Below are 18,274 nucleotides of genomic sequence, written 5' to 3'. Positions count from 1 at the left end.
GAGTAGTTAAAGTAGTATATGAATTTAGCTATATGGGAATAACCGAATAATATTTGTCCTTGCCTATGATTCATCTAGCAGAAATAATGTTGTACTTTTAACAACTCCAGGGACTTTTCATTCTCGATAGGTTCTCCATAGTTTCAGTGTTGTGATCTTGTTACATCTGATATGTGTTTTCAGTTATCAGTTATCTCTTACCACTGGCTTCACTTGTTTCAATTTTAGGAGTGAGGAACGAAAAATTTAAATTTCTTAAAAAGGTGAAGTATATTTTTTGTCCCTAAAGTTTGGTAAAAGTTTCAAAAATACTTTTAAGTCTTATTTTGTTTTAATTTTGTTCCCGAAGATTTTGATTTGCATTAAATATACTGTTGACGGTTAAATTTTTAAAAAATTTAAATCCAATCTAAAAATAATGTATGAAAATTATGCTTAATTTGCTTGTGATGAGAATTATTTTTATGAAATTGGTGTTGAATTGGTTTTAAATTTTTTGAAAAATTAGCCATCAGGGATTATATTTGATGCAAATTGAAATTTTTTTGGACAAAATTAAAACAAAATAAAACTTAGGAATATTTTAAAAACTTTTGTCAAACTTCAGAGATAAAAAGTATACTTTATCCTTCTTAAAAAATATAAGATACAGTGTTATCAAGCAATTTTTGTCTACGTTAATTTCTACCTTCGATGAGCAGCAAAACATCTTTGCTACAAGGGTAAAAAAAAAAACGAGGTAAAGAGACAAAGTTGTATGTGAGATGTAGATGAATGATAGAAGATGTTGTGTGATAAATGTGCTGCAAAAGGAAGCTATTTATAGGTTTAATTACTTTGCAGGTCTCTATAGTTTTACTGAATTTTTAATTAGGTCTTTATACTTTTTTTCTTTTCAATTGGGTTCCTAGATGTTAATTTTTTTTTTTAATTTAGTTCCTGTCGTGACAAAATCGTTTGAGATAATAGAATATTCTGTTAAAAAAACGAATATTGTTATAATTGGGTTAAAAAAAGCAAACTGAACCACCTCCAATTTTTCAAAATCACAAAACTACCCTTGACATTTTGTAGAACCTTAGCCAGGGCTTGTTTCTCCTCTGTTCGCTGGTGTCGTCATCCATCTGTGTTGTCGTCGTCCTTGGCGGCGTGAGCATCGGTCGTAGTCCGTCGTCCTTGGTCTGTGCTGCACTGCTCTACGCTGTTAGTAACAACTCCATAACACAGACGCCACTATCGAAGTCTTGGTTACCTCCACAGCTTTGGAGGAAGCTCTTCATTTTCTCTTAAACTGAATTCATTGACCTGAAGAATTCAAGAAAGAAAGAAAGAACGAAATTATAAATGGGTAATCAGAAGCAAATTCTCAAAGATCCCCAATTCGCACTCTTTCTCACTTCACATTCCAACATCGACCTCAAGGTGCAAAATTCTCCTAATTAGCCTTTTCAATTTTGCATCTTATCTCAATTTAGGGTTTTAAATTTCACCGCAATGTGCCTAATTCCCCTTCATGTATTCCGTTTTTTGGATAAATGGTGAAATTTGAATGTGAGAAAATTGAGTCAAGGGTTTAGAATTTTTAATTTTTGTTCTTTTGTGGTAATTTAGAATAAGTGGCGAAATTTGAGCGTTAGCAATGACGATCCAAAGAAAAATCTAGGATTCCTAGAATAAGGCTGCGGCCCCTGCTACCCAGTTGGTAATGCCATTGTTGTTTATGGGAAGATGCTATCCCTGTCACCACTATGATTCATCAACCTGATCCTTCTATTGCTGTGGATGATTCCTCTCAAAATGACGAAGATGCCAAAAATTCTCTGTAGTATGCAAATTGATGTCACTATTTTATGAAGATTATTGCAATTAAATGATGTGGATTAAAATTGTAATTCTGGTTAAAACTGTTGTATGTCTCAACAAAATAAGAAAGGTATTTTATTACTTTTGAATTGTTCTGAGACTTAGTTGATTTTGTTTATCTTCTCTTCAGGTACAATGTAATAATTTTAGAAGCGCTCTTAGCTCTGAAAGATGCTAAATCTGACCTGAATGTCATTGTTAATTTCATTGAGGTCAGATTATGAACTTATAGCAAGTGAAGGTAGCAGTGAAGAAAGTGATGCTAATTCTCAGAATGTAAGGTAGTTTACTTGTCAGCTTACCACTGTACTTCCAAGACATTTTTGTGAATTTTTTTCATCAATTATAAACTTGAAGGACTATAAGATATGTAAAAAAAAAAAATTTTTCATTAAAAGTTTGTTATAAAACAGCATAACATATCATGAGGTATAGTGTCCAGGAATGTGGAGAGAAAATTCTGGACTGTTTGTGTCTTGTCTTTTGTTGATACTTGAGAAAATATGTATTGCTTCTTGTAGCCTGAATATAGAAAAAATTCATACTTTCAATATACTTACTTTTAAATTTTTGTCGGTCAAATTGATTCTCTTATTTGAAGAACTATATAAAAATCAGTTTTTTTAAACAATTTTAGTTATTACTATATCAATGGTTCTTGTTACCATATGCCATATACAAGTTCTTTCATTATGTTTATATGATCATATATGATTGCATATATTTGTTTTTATATGTAATAAATTGCTCTTGCAATTGTGTGATGATTAATCCTTTTTTTGTTTTTCAATCCATACCAGTTACATGTACTAGTGATTGTTTTCAACAATAGAGGTGTATATGGATGTGACCGGAGACCCCAAAAGAGATGAATAGACTTCACAAAGATGATCCTACTATGACTTTCTTTGTTCCAAAAGTAGGCTACCATGTTTTGATTGAAGCTTTTGGTGAAAAGGGCTATCTTGTTGGAACATTTGATGAACTCAAGTCTAATCTTTTTCGACTCGAAAACTAGCCGTTATCAACGTTATTGTTGATTCCTATGCTGGTTCAGAGAGTGGGAGAATGCAACACAAGAACTGATTTTCAGTATACTGAAACTACGTTTTTTATAGTTTTCGTTTTTAGATTTTAAATTTCAATAAAGACACAAACTATATTCCATGAATCTACACAAATATAAAATATTACATGATCATAATAAATACTTGAATGATGAAAACTAAATTTTATATATACTTATTGTTACTATTCTGTTTCACTTTATCAATGTTATTAGAATATCTTTTATTAAATATTTATAGTTTCACCGAATTTTTAATTAGGTCTCTATACTTTTTTTTTTCAATTGTGTCCCTATATATTTTTTTTCTTTTCAAGGGTATACAAGTAATTTCACAGTTCACTAACATTTTTTTGACGTTTAACGTTAATAGGGACTAAATTAAAAAAAAATCATGTATAAGGACCCAATTAAAAAGAAAAAAATATAAAAACCTAATTAAAAATTTAATAAAAAACTTTAGGAACCTCCAAAATAATTAAACCTTATTTATATTAATTGAGGAGAAGTTGCAAAAGGAAGTTATTTATATTAATGGAGGAGAATTTGACAAATTGTAGAAGAATTTGGACAATATCATTTAACTGATACACATATTTTATCATAGGTAATATTTTATTTCATCACAACTATTCTCATGTTATGTTTCACAACCATATACAAGTCCCAAAACGATTTGATATTGATTTGTTTGGCAACAGTGCAACACATTTTAGTAATTAGAAAAATAACTTATTTTATAATTAGGTCATTTATTTGCTTAAATAGACATGAGAATAGGAGAAAAAAATAATTTAACTAATAACTAAAATTAAAATGTTATTTGAAAAAAATTTACTAAAATTGAAATGTTATTCATTTCTTTGACTTAGATATTAGTGTATAAGAGTTGAAAAGATAAAAATATTTTTTTAATGATTAATATATATTTTAATTTTATTTTTTTATTAATAAAAAAAAACTTATAAACTTTAAATTGAAAAAAAAATTCAAAATAAAATTGAGTGCAAAATAAGATACAAATTTCTCACAAGAAAGGTGGTTAAAATGAAATAAGATTACACATACCGAAATGAAATTCATTTTGGCCCCTGAAATTTTTGACCGACCTCAATTTCGACCCCAAATTTATAGTTATCCAATTAACACCCCCAAATATTGGATTGTGCCCCACGCTTGCTCCCGTAGCTATCTACGTTAACGGAGATCTGATGTGGCATGTTAAGTTGACAGAGTGTGTATCCACGTGGCACCCAGCTTGGTAGAATGGATGTGTGATGGGTGAATGATGTGGGAAAATTTGAATGAACTCAATTTGCAACCCTCTTTTCCCAATATGTTCGAGACTTTGCTGGAGAAATTGAGTTCATTCAACTTTTTCCATGTCATTCACTCATCACACATCCATTCCGGCAAGTTGGGTGCCACGTGGATACACACTTTATCAACTTAACGTGCCACATTAGATCTTCGTTAACGGAGATAGCTACAAGGGCGAACGTGGGACACAATCTAATATTTGAGGGTGTTAATTGGGTAACTATAAATTTGGGGGTCGAAATTAAGGCCGGTCGAAAATTTTAGGAGCGAAAATGGGTTTCAACTCAACACATACCAGTGTTTAGCTGCATTGGTCTGCAATCCTTTTATAGCAGCTATGACACAGAAACAATAGAGAAAGGAGCGACTAAGAAGGAATCATCACCTCTCTCTCTGCAACAGTTCATCACTATCACCATCCCTCTTCTTGACTTGGAAAAGGTACCTACTAAGTAGCTAGTAGCTACATAACACACATTATTCAAAAGCTTTCGCTTTTCTCGTTTAATCCATTGCCCATCTTGTATACTCGTTTTGTGTGTGTCAAAATGGAATTAGAAGTTTAGAACTGAATAGACTAATATGACTCAAGCCCTGCAACTAAAGTTTCCACCTTTAGGAGGCCTCTCTGTATCAATTTTACGAATTCAAGACCAATTTTTACTGTCCCATGTAATAGCAAGTGTTCATGGGGTGATTAGAAGAGTGAAAAATGTTATAATTTTGTAAAGAATGGTTTATGTTGGGTGGTGGCTTCAGAATGGATGAATGATGGAGCTTCCTTTTCAAAATTTTCTCCTGTTTTTGGTTTTTTGGGCGCTTAGGAAGCTGAGATATCAAGCTCAATCGCTACAGGTGCTCAAGGAATTTGGATACTGCTCAAAAGAGAGATTCCAAAATCCTTAACTTGAAGTGTGTGGATGTCCAGGTTACTTGTTTTTAAGTTCATCACTTATGATAATTTTATGTATGATCTTATATTCAATTTTGTTTTCTTTCTTTTTTCTTGAGAATAAATGAGGAATTTGAATTTTTATGTTTGCCTTATTTTATAGTGTGCTATTTGATTAATAAGTAATAATTGATGAGTGGAGTTTCAGTTGGTATTCTTATATGGTGCTTCTCTTCCTTCTTTTTCATGAATATAGACAGGGCTTATGGGAAAATCTCTACTTGAGTTCTAGTCTACAAAAGGAGATGTTCTTCCTGCACAAAAGGTGAATAATTGACTTTCTTTTATCAATTACTTTGCATTCATAAATCTTTGACTGTTATATCATTCCACTCATATTTGAAGAATTTATCTTTAGTACTCAGTTTTATACGAACCTATTCGATTGTTCACATTTCTCAGTCTTTAAGTAATTTTCTATGTTACATTTTCTTCTGCCTTTTGTTATTCGCAGTAGAAATACTTTCTTCAATTATTATGAGACTTGTATGTAGCAAAAAAGGTTGCCACAAATTGCTGATACGACAGTTTTCTTATGTATTTGATCAATATTGTTATACCCTCAGGAGTTAATGAAGTCTTATTTTTGCAGTTTAGTACTCATGACGACGTCGTTTTAAAGCTCAACAAGGCTGATCTAGGTTCTCCTGCTCTTGGACAAGGTGTTGTTTATAGATTAAAGGTAATTCTTAAGTCTCCTATTGATTCAATTTATGGAAAAAAAATTGCCCATGCTGTTAGCTACAGGTGGTCCTAGCATTGGACACAACTTTGACTTGTTGGTTTGATACTAATGGAACTCGTTAATAACTGTTGCTTTTGATAACATACATGAAGATGGTTTAAATAGTCCCCTAAAGCTGAAAATGTTGCAAATGAGGTATGCTGTTAAGTTCCAGTTGCTTGTTCTCTCTTCTTATATAGAATGCCTTTGCAGATTGGTTATAAATAATAGCATTACTAGACTGGCATTTTGTTTTCCATGATGTGTTGTAACACTCAATTGGTATAACTAATGTCAATCAGAAAAAATAGTTATTCATCTACCTTTGTTAGTTACCATGTGAATTTTTAATATATTTTATTGAAGGTTTCCATAAAATATATGAATGGAACAATAATATGAAAATTTTGCTCTTCTTTTGGGGTATTAGTTAATCATTATCTGGTGTAAGCACACACTTTATCACTTTGCTTAAAACTTTTCTACTTTTTTCTATTGAAAAGTATTTTATCCATTCTTCATCTCATTTTCTTGCTTCTGAGTTCTTGTATGCTATAAATATTCATTACTCATGCCTCATGCAGGTGACATATCGCAAGATGAAAGATGCATTAGTACAGTTGAGTAAAGGAGTGCATAAGGGTCCAGCTGTTGATCTAATTCCGGTCTTATTTGGGAAGAGGTCACCAACAATGTCCAAGAAGAATTGTCCTTCACTCCTTTTAATACCAATCTTGATCACTCTCAGGTGCATAACCTATTTTATTGTATGTCTTTTTCTTTTAAATAACTTATTTCATGACTCTTCTGTACTTTTTGTAAATTATTTTCATTCAATGTATTATTTCATTTTTGTTGGGATTGATTTTGGGGTGAAGCAGAGCTAGCCCGGTGAATTTTGGTGCGAAATTGACTTAAGGATCATTTTGGTATGAAATTGGTGGAGAGGAGCTTTCCGAGGTTGGAACCGCCGTCTAAGAGGTATGAATTTTAGTTTCAAGTAGGCATTATGTAAGATTATGTGAATGCTTAGGTTAATTGCCCCTAGGATAGGATTGGATAGAAATTGGTGGTGGTTGTGATTAGTTGAATGGATGTATGTATGAGTATGTATGATTTAAATTGTTGTGGTGTGTTTGATTATGATAATAATTTGATTTCCTATGAGGTGTTGGTATGAAAATTGGGCTTGAGGTTGTGATATGGTGAGGTATCCCCTATGAGGTAAGCTATGGTAAGTTGCATAATTGTTATGTTGGGAATGATTGTGAAATGATATGGTTGATTGAATAATTATATTATTTATATTGGTTTGTTGGTGGAAGTTGGAAAGTGAATTGTTGTATTGAAGCTTGTTGGTTATGTGTTGAACAGATAGAGAGTGATGAATGAATCTTGAAAGGTTTAGAAAAGGCTTTGAAGAGGGTTGAAATTGATTGAATAATTATACTGTTTATATTGGTTTGTTGGTGAAAGCTGGAAAGTGAATTGTTGTGTTGAAGCTTGTTGGTTATGTGTTGAACAGATAGAGAGTGATGAATGAATCTTGAAAGGTTTAGAAAAGGCTTTGGAGAGGATTGAAATTGAATTGGATTGAGTTTTGGTGGAAATTGACAATTGGATAATTTGATGAATTGTGATGTATAAGCTAGAATTGGGTTGATTTGGTTTGGAATAGTTACAAATTGGTAATAAATTGTGGAGAAATGTTTTGGGGGCTATTTTGATAGGAATTAGGTAAAGGAGTAGGTGGAATTGTTGATTTAACGAAAATTGGTAAAAAAGATTTTTAACTAACTTCGGTGGGTCATAAATTGGTTTTCGTACCTTCAAATTTTGTGAAACTTGTCTTATATAAAAATTAGGTCTGTTTAGTTTATGACGTTCAAAGAACGGAAAGAAAATGATTTTTCACGAAAAAGTTATGCGCGTTTAAAGTTTGTAGTTAAAAACAGAATTCTATAGAAGTGCAAGTGAAAGAATTTTGTGCGTATACCATGCGTATGCACAAAAGCAAGGTCATGCGTACGTACAACTTGCATTTTCAAAATGAATCTTTTTCGTGCGTGTTCCACGCATACGAACAAAAAGGGGCTCATGCGTACACATAAGGCATGCGTACGCACGATTGCCTTTTTTTCAAGAAATATTATTTTCAACTGTTTTTGTCTATCCAGTCTATTTTTTCACCTTTGTAATCCCTATTTAAGTCTCGATGACTTGTTCTAGGCTTGAGAGTGAGTGTAAAATAATTAGTAAATGAATTTTTTGAATTTGAATAAGATTGTGGATTGAAGTATTGAAGATAATGATGGGATGATGAAAGCCTATGAGTAACAAGTTTACTGAATATTAAATTGAGATAAGACATGAATGATAAGATTGACGAGGACTGAGTATGGTCGGATTGGCTGAGATGGCAAGGTCTGTGTGATATCCTGCTTGCGTATTAATTGGTTATTGCGTTGGCACCTGCACCGAGCAAGGACGGAGGTCTCATCATGCTTGTTCGTGGTTGCGGTGTGACCTAGAAAAGGTGACAAGGCACTATCCCTCCGAGATGAAATGAATACCCCCAGTGAGATAAGTGACAGGGCACTATCCCTCTGAGACCAGCTTGTGATAAGCTGAGAATGTGCTTTTTTGGTAATGTGGTGGGTTGTCTTGCCCACGCTCCCTCTTATTGCAAGGTGACAGAGTACTATCTCTCTGAGACGAGTGACAGAGCACTATCCCTTTGCGACCGGCTTGTGATAAGCCCAAATAGATTTTCTCTTGGGGATGTACAATCGAGAGATAATGTCCGGGTTAGTTACCGGATATGTTGGGTTCTGACAGTTTAACTGGCACGTGAGCTCATGGCCAGTATGACAAGCATGCATTATTTGCATTTGTGTGTATTGATTGGGTATGCATTTTGTTTTGACTTGCCTTGCCGATTAACTATATCTATGTGCTACTTGACCTAATTGCTTTATCTGTTCTCTCTGCTTCTGTATTTCTTGTAATGCTTTGTATGTGTTTGAACAACTGAGAGATCCCTTATGCTGGCGGTGGTGACACTGAGGGTTGTTATTTATGGAATTTGATTAAGATTAAGACTCCTTGAGTAGATGCAGTAGTTCACTTCACTTACTCTGTGTTGAGCTTGAGACATTTGAGACTCCCTAGGTAGATGCAGCGGTCCGCCCCACTTGTTCCAAGTTAAGACTAAATATTGAGAATAAATCGATACCTTTGAGATTGAGACTGATATAGAATCACTGAATTTGAACAATTATGATAGTTAAAGAGATGATTTCTTGAATTGAGAAAAGCAAAAATTTGATATTTCTATATAGCTAAGACTATGGAGACTAAATGAGAATTTTTAAGACTTATGAGACATTGATAGATAGAATAATGATGATAATTAGATACCCGCGAGATTGTGTATTGTTAATGATAACTGTTTGAGACTGATAAGATTGAATGGGTTAGGACTTAGTCTAATTTTTCCTGTTTGGCTTAGAAATGATCCTAGGCTTGAACCTTGAATGATTGGAGTTTATGATTGCCTAGTGTGTTCATGTCTTTTTACATCATCTCTATTTGGAATTGTTATCTTACTGAGAATATGAAAGGATGATATTTTCACCCATATTGGGAATTGTTTATTTTACAGATACAAGACACGACCCACTTTGTTGAGCGTGTCGGGCTCTCTTGATGAAGCGAAGACCCTATTTTTGGGTTTATTTTGATCTCTGTAGTACTTTTCTTCACTTTTGTATATTGAAAATTTATATTCCTCTTAGAGATTGACTTTGGAGAACCAGGTTGTATTTTGTATCTTTCTAGGCTATATTATACTTACTCTATTTACTGACGCTTGTGATCTTCAACATTATCGAGTGTGATACGTTTTTATTCTGTCATTTTTCTTCACAGGTTCCTAGCTATATTTATATTCTTCAATTATATACATATGTATTAAGCTTCTAGAGGTTGCAATACTTCACCACTTCTGATTTACGACTATAACGGGTTTTGTGTGGTAGGGTGTTACACTCTAAAAAAAAAGAATTGATTATAAACAAGAAAAATTCATGAAGAGAAGAAATATACATAAGAACAATAATGGGTTCTTGTATAGCTTCAAAAATAGAAGCAAATAATCATCTTTAGAGTCACTCTTCAAATCCTCCTCCTAAAATATTAACTGATGAAGATTTCATAGTATTCTTTTGGTATTTATGCTTCATTATCATCGATTTTTATATTCTTCATTATTGAATTTCTTGTTAGGTAATACAAGGAGATAATAGTGGCCTTGCAAATGACATTCGAAAAGAAATGAAGGTAAGGTCTTTAGAGTAGAACTGTAGAAGTTAAAGAACTGATTTATTATCATTTGCCAAGGTTGATGGTGATTATCTAGCTGACGCTCAAAAGAACTTCTTTTTTTGTTCAAATTTCATAATTGATGACACTATCAACTTCGTATAGCATAACTAGATATAATTACAACAACCAACCCTGAAGAGAAAGCTATGAATGGAAAGCTATTGCATAACTAGATAATATATGTGAAATAGAATTTTGCACTAAATATGATGTGTTTCTTTCAGGCATTGAATGGAAAGCTATTGAAAACCAAAGACAAAAGTACAAGGAGAGACATACAAAGGGGAACATAGGGCTTCTGTGATTGTTGGCTGCTAAAATTTTAGTTGAATTATTGCTGAATTTGTTGTTGTGTTTCGACTATATTAAAAAATAAGGTACTAAAATGTTGTTAAATAATTGGCTGAAATCTGAGTTATACAATAGTATGTAAATGAGTTTTGATAGTCGAATTTTGATTTGGAATTAATTATAACTAAAGGGCAGAGGCTTAGCTTTTGAAAAAGATTTAATAAAATTATTTATTTATAAATATATGAATTTGTTCGATCGCTGGGTTCCAAACGGGTCAGGTAGGTGGAATGGGCGAAAGAGATTAGGTGGATCTGGACCTGATTGACGGACGGACGGATTCCTCGAGTTACGGTGTTGGAGAGTGGAAGACAGAGACTTTGGCGACCTCCCGAGCTGCGGTGTTGGAAAGGGGGGAGCGACCTGCAATGACACTCTGACGCTCTTGTCAGGGATCGTATAGGTGGCAGTGAAAGTGATGGGTTAGTAACGTACCTCGGGGGAGGGGTAGGCCCTCCCCTTATATACTCTGTTAGTAGGGCAGGTCCCACGGGGTAGGCCTCATTCCTGGAAGTTTCCTTGCCTAGCTGTCATGTGGCTGGCTGCTAGGGAGTGGGGCTCCGTGCATTACCCGCGGTCCGGGCGGGCGGGCGTAGTCCGCCAGGTCGGATACTCGGGTCGGAGTTCCTAGTCGCCTGGTCCGGGCCAGAACAGTGCCCCCAACGCGCCAGCTAGGGATGCGAGCAACACGGGTGGCGCGTTAAGGTTGCCTTCGGTAACTTCGTCGCTTGGTCGGTTCATCGTCGGCAGTGGTAGGGGCGTGCCCCCTACGCGCTAGTGAGGCTTGTCACTTCGAGAGAACGCCTTTTGTCGCTTCGTTCTTCGCGCCGAGTATTTAATGCTATTAATGGGTGATTTGAACCCTGCGCAAAATGTCCACTTTGCCCTTGTCTTTCGCGCTTCCTATGCGTCAGTTACTACTCAGCCCCCACCTTTTCATTTCAGTTTTTCCAAATCATAACCACTCATTTCTCATTTCTCCTTCGCACACCCTGAAGTTTTCTACTGCAAATCGCCTGTTTTGTCCAAATTTCCCTAAGGTTTCCAGCTCTTTTCGATAATCACCATCATTCTGGTAAGTTATTTTTTTTTATTTTTCTCTACTACCTTGCAGTTATGCCGCTTCTCTTCTGTTTTGGTTTTGTGCGTGTATTGTACATTTTGTTGGATTGCATGCTTGAATAGTTCCAATATTAGGTAGACATTCGGGGGGTAACCATTCCAGGTTGTTTTTGGTTTTTTGGCTTCGTTTTGACTATAGATTTAGCCCTTGCTTGACTACTGGATAGGCAAACTGTAGTCTCTGGTGTTAGTACCGGTTTTCCGACCTCATACACTGACTCTTGAGTGGTGCCCCCACTATAGGTATGGCCCAACGCCCCATCGCGAGGGTTCCCATCGCGAGAGCACCCTACGACAGATATGTCTGGGTGACCTCGGACGTGAGGGACGCCCCTAATCAGATGACCTTAGAGGAACTTATGGAGTTCCGACAAGCCAACTACCTCTGCGGGGGAGGCCCTGAGGAAGCTAACTACGAGGTGTTTGTTCCTGCTAACCAGGAACGGATATTCCATCTGAACCTACACACTCCCCGAGTCGCCGATTGGATCTGGATGTACAAGGCGATGTTCACCAACTTGGGGATACACATTCCTTTCTCCCCTTCCAAATGGCGTTGCTTAACCAATGTGATGTAGCACCGTCTCAACTGCATCCAAACAGCTGGGCCTCTATCAGCTGTTTCGAGATGGTTTGCGAGTTTTTAGAGCTACCGGCCTCAGTGGAGGTCTTTTTATTTCTTTTTATCCTAACAAATCCTTCCAAGGAGGGAAGAGCCAAGAAGGGATTCATGTCGTTTCGGTCAGCCCAAGGTCGGAGGATATTGGGTTTGTTCAAGGATTCCTATCACTGCTTTAAAGATAAATACTTTAAGGTCCGTCTCGTCGAAGGCCGGCATCCCTTCTGGCTGACTCTGGAGGGGGAACGCTACATCCCGACCTATTGGAGCTTTGGGGCAGGGGCCAATGTGTTCACGAAGGTGACGTATAAAGGCCTGACCCCTCAAAATAAAAAGATTGCCGAAATCCTACTGGCTATTTTTGGTAGGAATAATGTCAACCCACACCTTCTTATGGGTGACCCCGAAATAGCAAGAGGTTATATATGTGAGTAGTTGTCTAGTCGCATACTCGTGTTTGTTATTATCCCTTGTTTACTCAACCGGTTTAATAACTAACGAGCTTCCGTATTTTATTTCAGTATCAATGGCTGGCGAGCAAGTTGGGATTGACGCTTTGTTTAACACTTTTCTCGTCGAAAGCGGCGACGATAGTTCTGCCATCCATTCCAACGAGGCGCCGCCTTCTCCTACCGTTGAGGCACAGTCCCAGCCCACCCAGGGGGAGGTGGTCGGGACCAACACTGGTTCAAGTCCCCGACCGGTGGCAGAAGTGGAGGGTGGAGGTCCTGAGGTTATCGTTGTTGACAATCCAAGGAAAAGGAAACCGTCCTCTAGCCCTGAGGGGGTCTTCACGGTGATGGAGAAGAACTTTGATGTCGGAAACTTTATTGATTCCCAACTCTTGCCTGGCACGGAGGACTTCTTCCATGGTAGGGATCTTGCTTCTCAAGCTAAGTGGGTGTATTGCACCCTTCTCCGGGCAACCGCCATAGCACGGAAGGCGGAGCCCGTCTTGGCGAGGGCTCAGACTTTGGAAAATAAGCTTCAATCGTCCGTCAAAGCTAACAAAAAGGATAAGGTTGAGCTGAAGTCGCTGCAGACACAGCTAGCTGCCTCCGAGGAGAAAGCCAAGACTTCCGACGCAACGGTTGCGCGGCTTATTGAGCGAGAGCTCACTTTGGAGGGCCAACTTAACGCTGCTCAGGGTCGGTTGAAAGAGCTGGAGAATGAGCACGATGATGCCTTCTCATCGGCGACTGCGGCTAAAACTGAAGCTACCAAGTTGAAGAAAAAATACAAAGAAACTGTGAAGCACGGCCGGAATGCTATTATGGTGACCGAAGAGGCGATCAAGGCTCAAGTGAAACTGTTGGCTCCCGACTTTGACATCTCAGCCGTCAGCGTTTTCAAAACCATTAAGGATGGTAAGCTTGTTGATATCCCAAAGAAATGAGTTCTTTGTACTTGTTTGTTTTGGTAGTTTGCAGGACAATATTTGTCGTTCTACCGTTCTGATTTTTTGAAGCCGTCTCGGGGATTTTGTGTGTAATCTTTTGACTTTAGAACAATGTCATGACAAAAATGAAGCCGAGTTGTGGTTTTTTTGCTTAAGCGTTTGAAATTTGGCCTTATTTAGTAGCCGTTTACTGTAGCGTTCGCGACTTCAGTGGTTCCCGAGGTGATCAGTCCCAGGATTCCGCTTTGTAATTGAACCGGTTAATTTTCAAGGTGAAGTAATTTAAATGATTCGAACAGTGCATTAAAACATAAAACGAGAAGGAAATAATTAGTGTAATCTGAACACGATTATATCATGACAAACTGCTATTCACGCAAACAACCAGTGGGAAATAATGCTAAATGTGAACATAAAATAACTCGGGGCTTACTAGACCGTGAAACCGCTTGTTTTCTAGTTGCGCTTCGGCTTCTAGGAGTAGAACCTTCTTAGGCTTCTTGCATTCCACATTCTCGGGACCTCCCTGCCATCCAGGCGTTCCAACTTATAAGCTCCGTTGCCGACTACTTCCTTTATCCTGTATGGGCCTTCCCAATTTGCTGCCAACTTTCTTTCTCCTGGTGTCGGGAGCCCCACGTCGTTGCGCCGTAAGACTAGGTCGTTTGGTCCAAAATCTCTTTTTAGTACTTTGGCGTTGTAACGCAGGGCCATCCTTTGTTTCAACACCGTCTCCGACAAGTGGGCAATCTCTCTAGTCTCATCCACTAAGTCCTTCTCCACGGCTTCTTCGACTCCCCCCAATAGTAGTTGTGGGCTCGGTTCCCCAATCTCCACAGGTATTATCGCGTTCACCCCATAAGTGAGTCGGAAAGGCATCTCCCCGGTGGATGACTGCTGCGTTGTGCGATAGGACCAGAGGACCGACGCTAGCTCGTCTTCCCAGGCTCCCTTTTTCTGGTCAAGTCGCTTTTTAAGACCTTGCAGGATGACTTTGTTCGCTGCTTCGACTTGGCCGTTAGTTTGGGGGTGCTCGACGGATGAGAACTTCTGCTTTATTCCTAAGCAGGCGAGGAATTCCCTAAACTTTTTATCGGCAAACTGTGTTCCGTTGTCCGAGATGACAACCTCTGGGATTCCGAATCTGGCTATTACTTGTCTCCACATAAATTTTTGGTAGTTTGCCGAATATATGCTGGCCAATGGCTCGGCCTCCACCCACTTGGTGTAATAGTCAATGGCAACGATTAGGTATTTGACCTGCCCAGGTCCGACCGAGAAGGGTCCTAGCAGATCAACGCCCCATTGAGAGAATGGTCGAGAGGCCATCAGTAGGCTTAGTTCATCCGCCAGTGCTTTGTGAAAGTTGGCATTTTCCTGGCATCTCCTGCATTTCTTCACGAACTCTTGGGAATCCGCCATCATTGAGGGCCAATAGTAGCCGCCCCTGATGAGCTTTCGAGCTAAGGCCTTTCCTCCGATGTGATGGCCGCAACACCCCTCGTGGACTTCGCTTAACACGTAATCCGTCTGGTCGGGGCGTAGGCACTTCAATAGAGGTACGTTCAGCCCTTTCTTAAATAGATGGCCTTGTATTATTGTATACTTGGCCGCTTCTCTTCTCAGTGCTTTTGCCGCCTTGTTGTCATCAGGGAGCTTACCATTTTTCAAGAAGTCGATGATTGGATCCATCCATGAGGGGAAGTCAGCTGCCTGTGTTATATTCAAGGTCACTGTTGGCTCCTTCACTAAACCTTGAATCAGAGATCGGTTTCCCGTTCCTGGCTTTGTGCTTGCCAGCATTGATAGAAGATCGGCTCGGGTGTTCCTCTCACTCGGAACGTGCTGCACCTTGACCTCGTCGAACTCCTCACTCAGCTTTTTGACCCTCTCCAAGTATTTTTGTAGTAGTGAGTCCCTGGCCTGGTACTTTCCATTAATCTGTGATGTGATGACCTGAGAGTCGCTACATACTTTCACTCTAGTGGCCCCGACCTCTCTTGCTAAAAGAAGGCCGCCAAGAAGGGCCTCGTATTCTGCTTGGTTATTGGACACCAGGAACTCGAATTTTGACTGACTGCTCGTACACGACTCCAGTTGGGCTTTCTAGGATGATCCATGCTCCCCCGAACGTTTGGTTGGAGGCTCCATCCACATGGAGTTTCCACCGTGTGCTCGATGTCTCGGGAGGGTTTCTCGTTACCTCCATGGTGCACGAAATTGCGATCATCAACAATGGCGCCAAAGACTTGGTGCTCTCAAACGTGAATCACACTTTGTCACAAGAGATTGTCGGCTTGAAGCAAGCTATGGTCACCTTGTAAATCTCAGTCAGGCAGATTCAAATGGTTATAGAGTTTTAATAATTAAAAGATAAATAAAACGTAAAATAGGATAGAAATACTTATGTAATTCATTGGTGGAAATTTCAGATAAGCGTATGGAGATGCTTTTGTTCCTCCTGAACCTCTGCTTTCCTGCTGTCATCCAATCATTCCCACTCCTTTCCATGGCAAGCATTATGTAGGGCATCACCGTCGTCAGTGGCTACATCCCATCCTCACAGTGAAAATGGTCCAAAATGCGCTGTCACCGCACGGCTATACATCTGTCGGTTCTCGATCATACTGGAATAGGATTCAGTAATCTTTTTGCGTCTGTCACTACGCCCAGCACTCGCGAGTTTGAAGCTCGTCACAGCCATCCCTTCTCGGATCCTACTCGGAATACAACAGACAAGGTTTAGACTTTTTGGACCTCAGGAATGGCCGTCCATGGGTTCTAACTTATACCATGAAGAATCTAATATCTCGGACTCGGTCCCCTGTATTAGATACCTAAGAGATACTCATTCTATCTCATCTTCATGTAGAACAGAAGTGATTGTCCAGCACGCGTTCATAGGTGAGAATGGTGATGAACGTCACATAATCATCATTTTCATCATGTTCTTGGGTGCGAATGAATATCTTAGAATAGGAATAAGCTTGAATTGAATAGAAAAACATTAGTACTTTGCATTAATTCATGAGGAATAGCAGAGCTCCACACCTTAATCTATGGTGTGTAGAAACTCTACCGTTGAAAATACATAAGTGATAATGGTCCAGGCATGGCCGAATGGCCAGCCCCCATAAAGGTCTAAGATAGCATAAAACTAATCAAAGATCAGATCCAAAGACTCTGAATACAATAGTAAAAAGTTCTATTTATACTAAACTAGTTATTAGGGTTACAGAAATGAGTAAATGATGCGGAAATCCACTTCTGGGGCCCACTTGGTGTGTGCTTGGGCTGATCATTGAGCTTTACACGTGTAGAGGCTTCTCTTGGAGTTGAACGCCAGTTTGTAACCTGTTTCTGGCGTTTAAATCCACTTTGCAACCTGTTTCTAGCATTTAACTCCAGAATAGGGCAGGAAGCTGGTGTTGAACGCCAGTTTTCATCTTCTAAACTCGGGCAAAGTATGGACTATTATATATTGCTGGAAAGTCCAGAATGTCTACTTTCCAACGCAATTGAGAGAGTGCAATTTGGAGTTCTGTAGCTCCAGAAAATCTACTTTGAGTGCAGGGAGGTCAGAATCCAACAGCATCTGCAGTCCTTCTTCAACCTCTGAATCTGATTTTTGCTCAAGTCCTTCAATTTCAGCCAGAAAATACCTGAAATTACAGAAAAACACACAAACTCATAGTAAATTCCAGAATGTGATTTTTATTTAAAAACTAATAAAAAATACTATAAACTAACTAAATCTTACTAAAAACTATGTAAAAACAATGCCAAAAAGCGTATAAATTATCCGCTCATTACAACACCAAACTTAAATTGTTGCTTGTCCCCAAGCAACTGAAAATCAAATAGGATAAAAAGAAAAGAATATACTATAAATTCCAAAATATCAATGAAACTTAGCTCCAATCAGATGAGCGGGACTTGTAGCATATTGCCTCTTGAATAGTTTTGGCATCTCACTTTATCCATTGAAGTTCAGAATGATTGGCATCTATAGGAACTCAGAGTTCAGATAGTGTTATTGATTCTCCTAGTTCAGTATGTTGATTCTTGAACACAGCTACTTTATTTTCTTAGTGATGGGCTTGTCCTCTTCAATGAGGATGTCTCCCTCTATGTCAATCCCAGCCGAATTGCAGAGGTGGCAAATAAGGTGAGGAAAGGCTAACCTTGCCAAAGTAGATGACTTATCAGCCACCTTGTAGAGTTCTTGAGGTATAATCTCATGAACCTCTATTTCCTCCCCAATCATAATACTATGGATCATGATGGCCCGGTCTATAGTAACTTCAGACCAGTTCCTAGTAGGAATGATTGAGCGTTGAATGAACTCCAACCATCCTCTAGCTACAGGCTTAAGGTCCAGTCTTCTCAATTGAACCGGCTTGCCTCTTGAGTCAACTTTCCATTGAGCTCCTTCCATACATATGTCCATGAGGACTTAGTCCAACCTTTGA

The sequence above is a fragment of the Arachis ipaensis genome, chromosome B04 (assembly GCF_000816755.2).
Source record: "Arachis ipaensis cultivar K30076 chromosome B04, Araip1.1, whole genome shotgun sequence".
Lineage (NCBI taxonomy): Eukaryota > Viridiplantae > Streptophyta > Magnoliopsida > Fabales > Fabaceae > Arachis > Arachis ipaensis.
Note: the sequence above shows the minus strand (reverse complement) of the source record.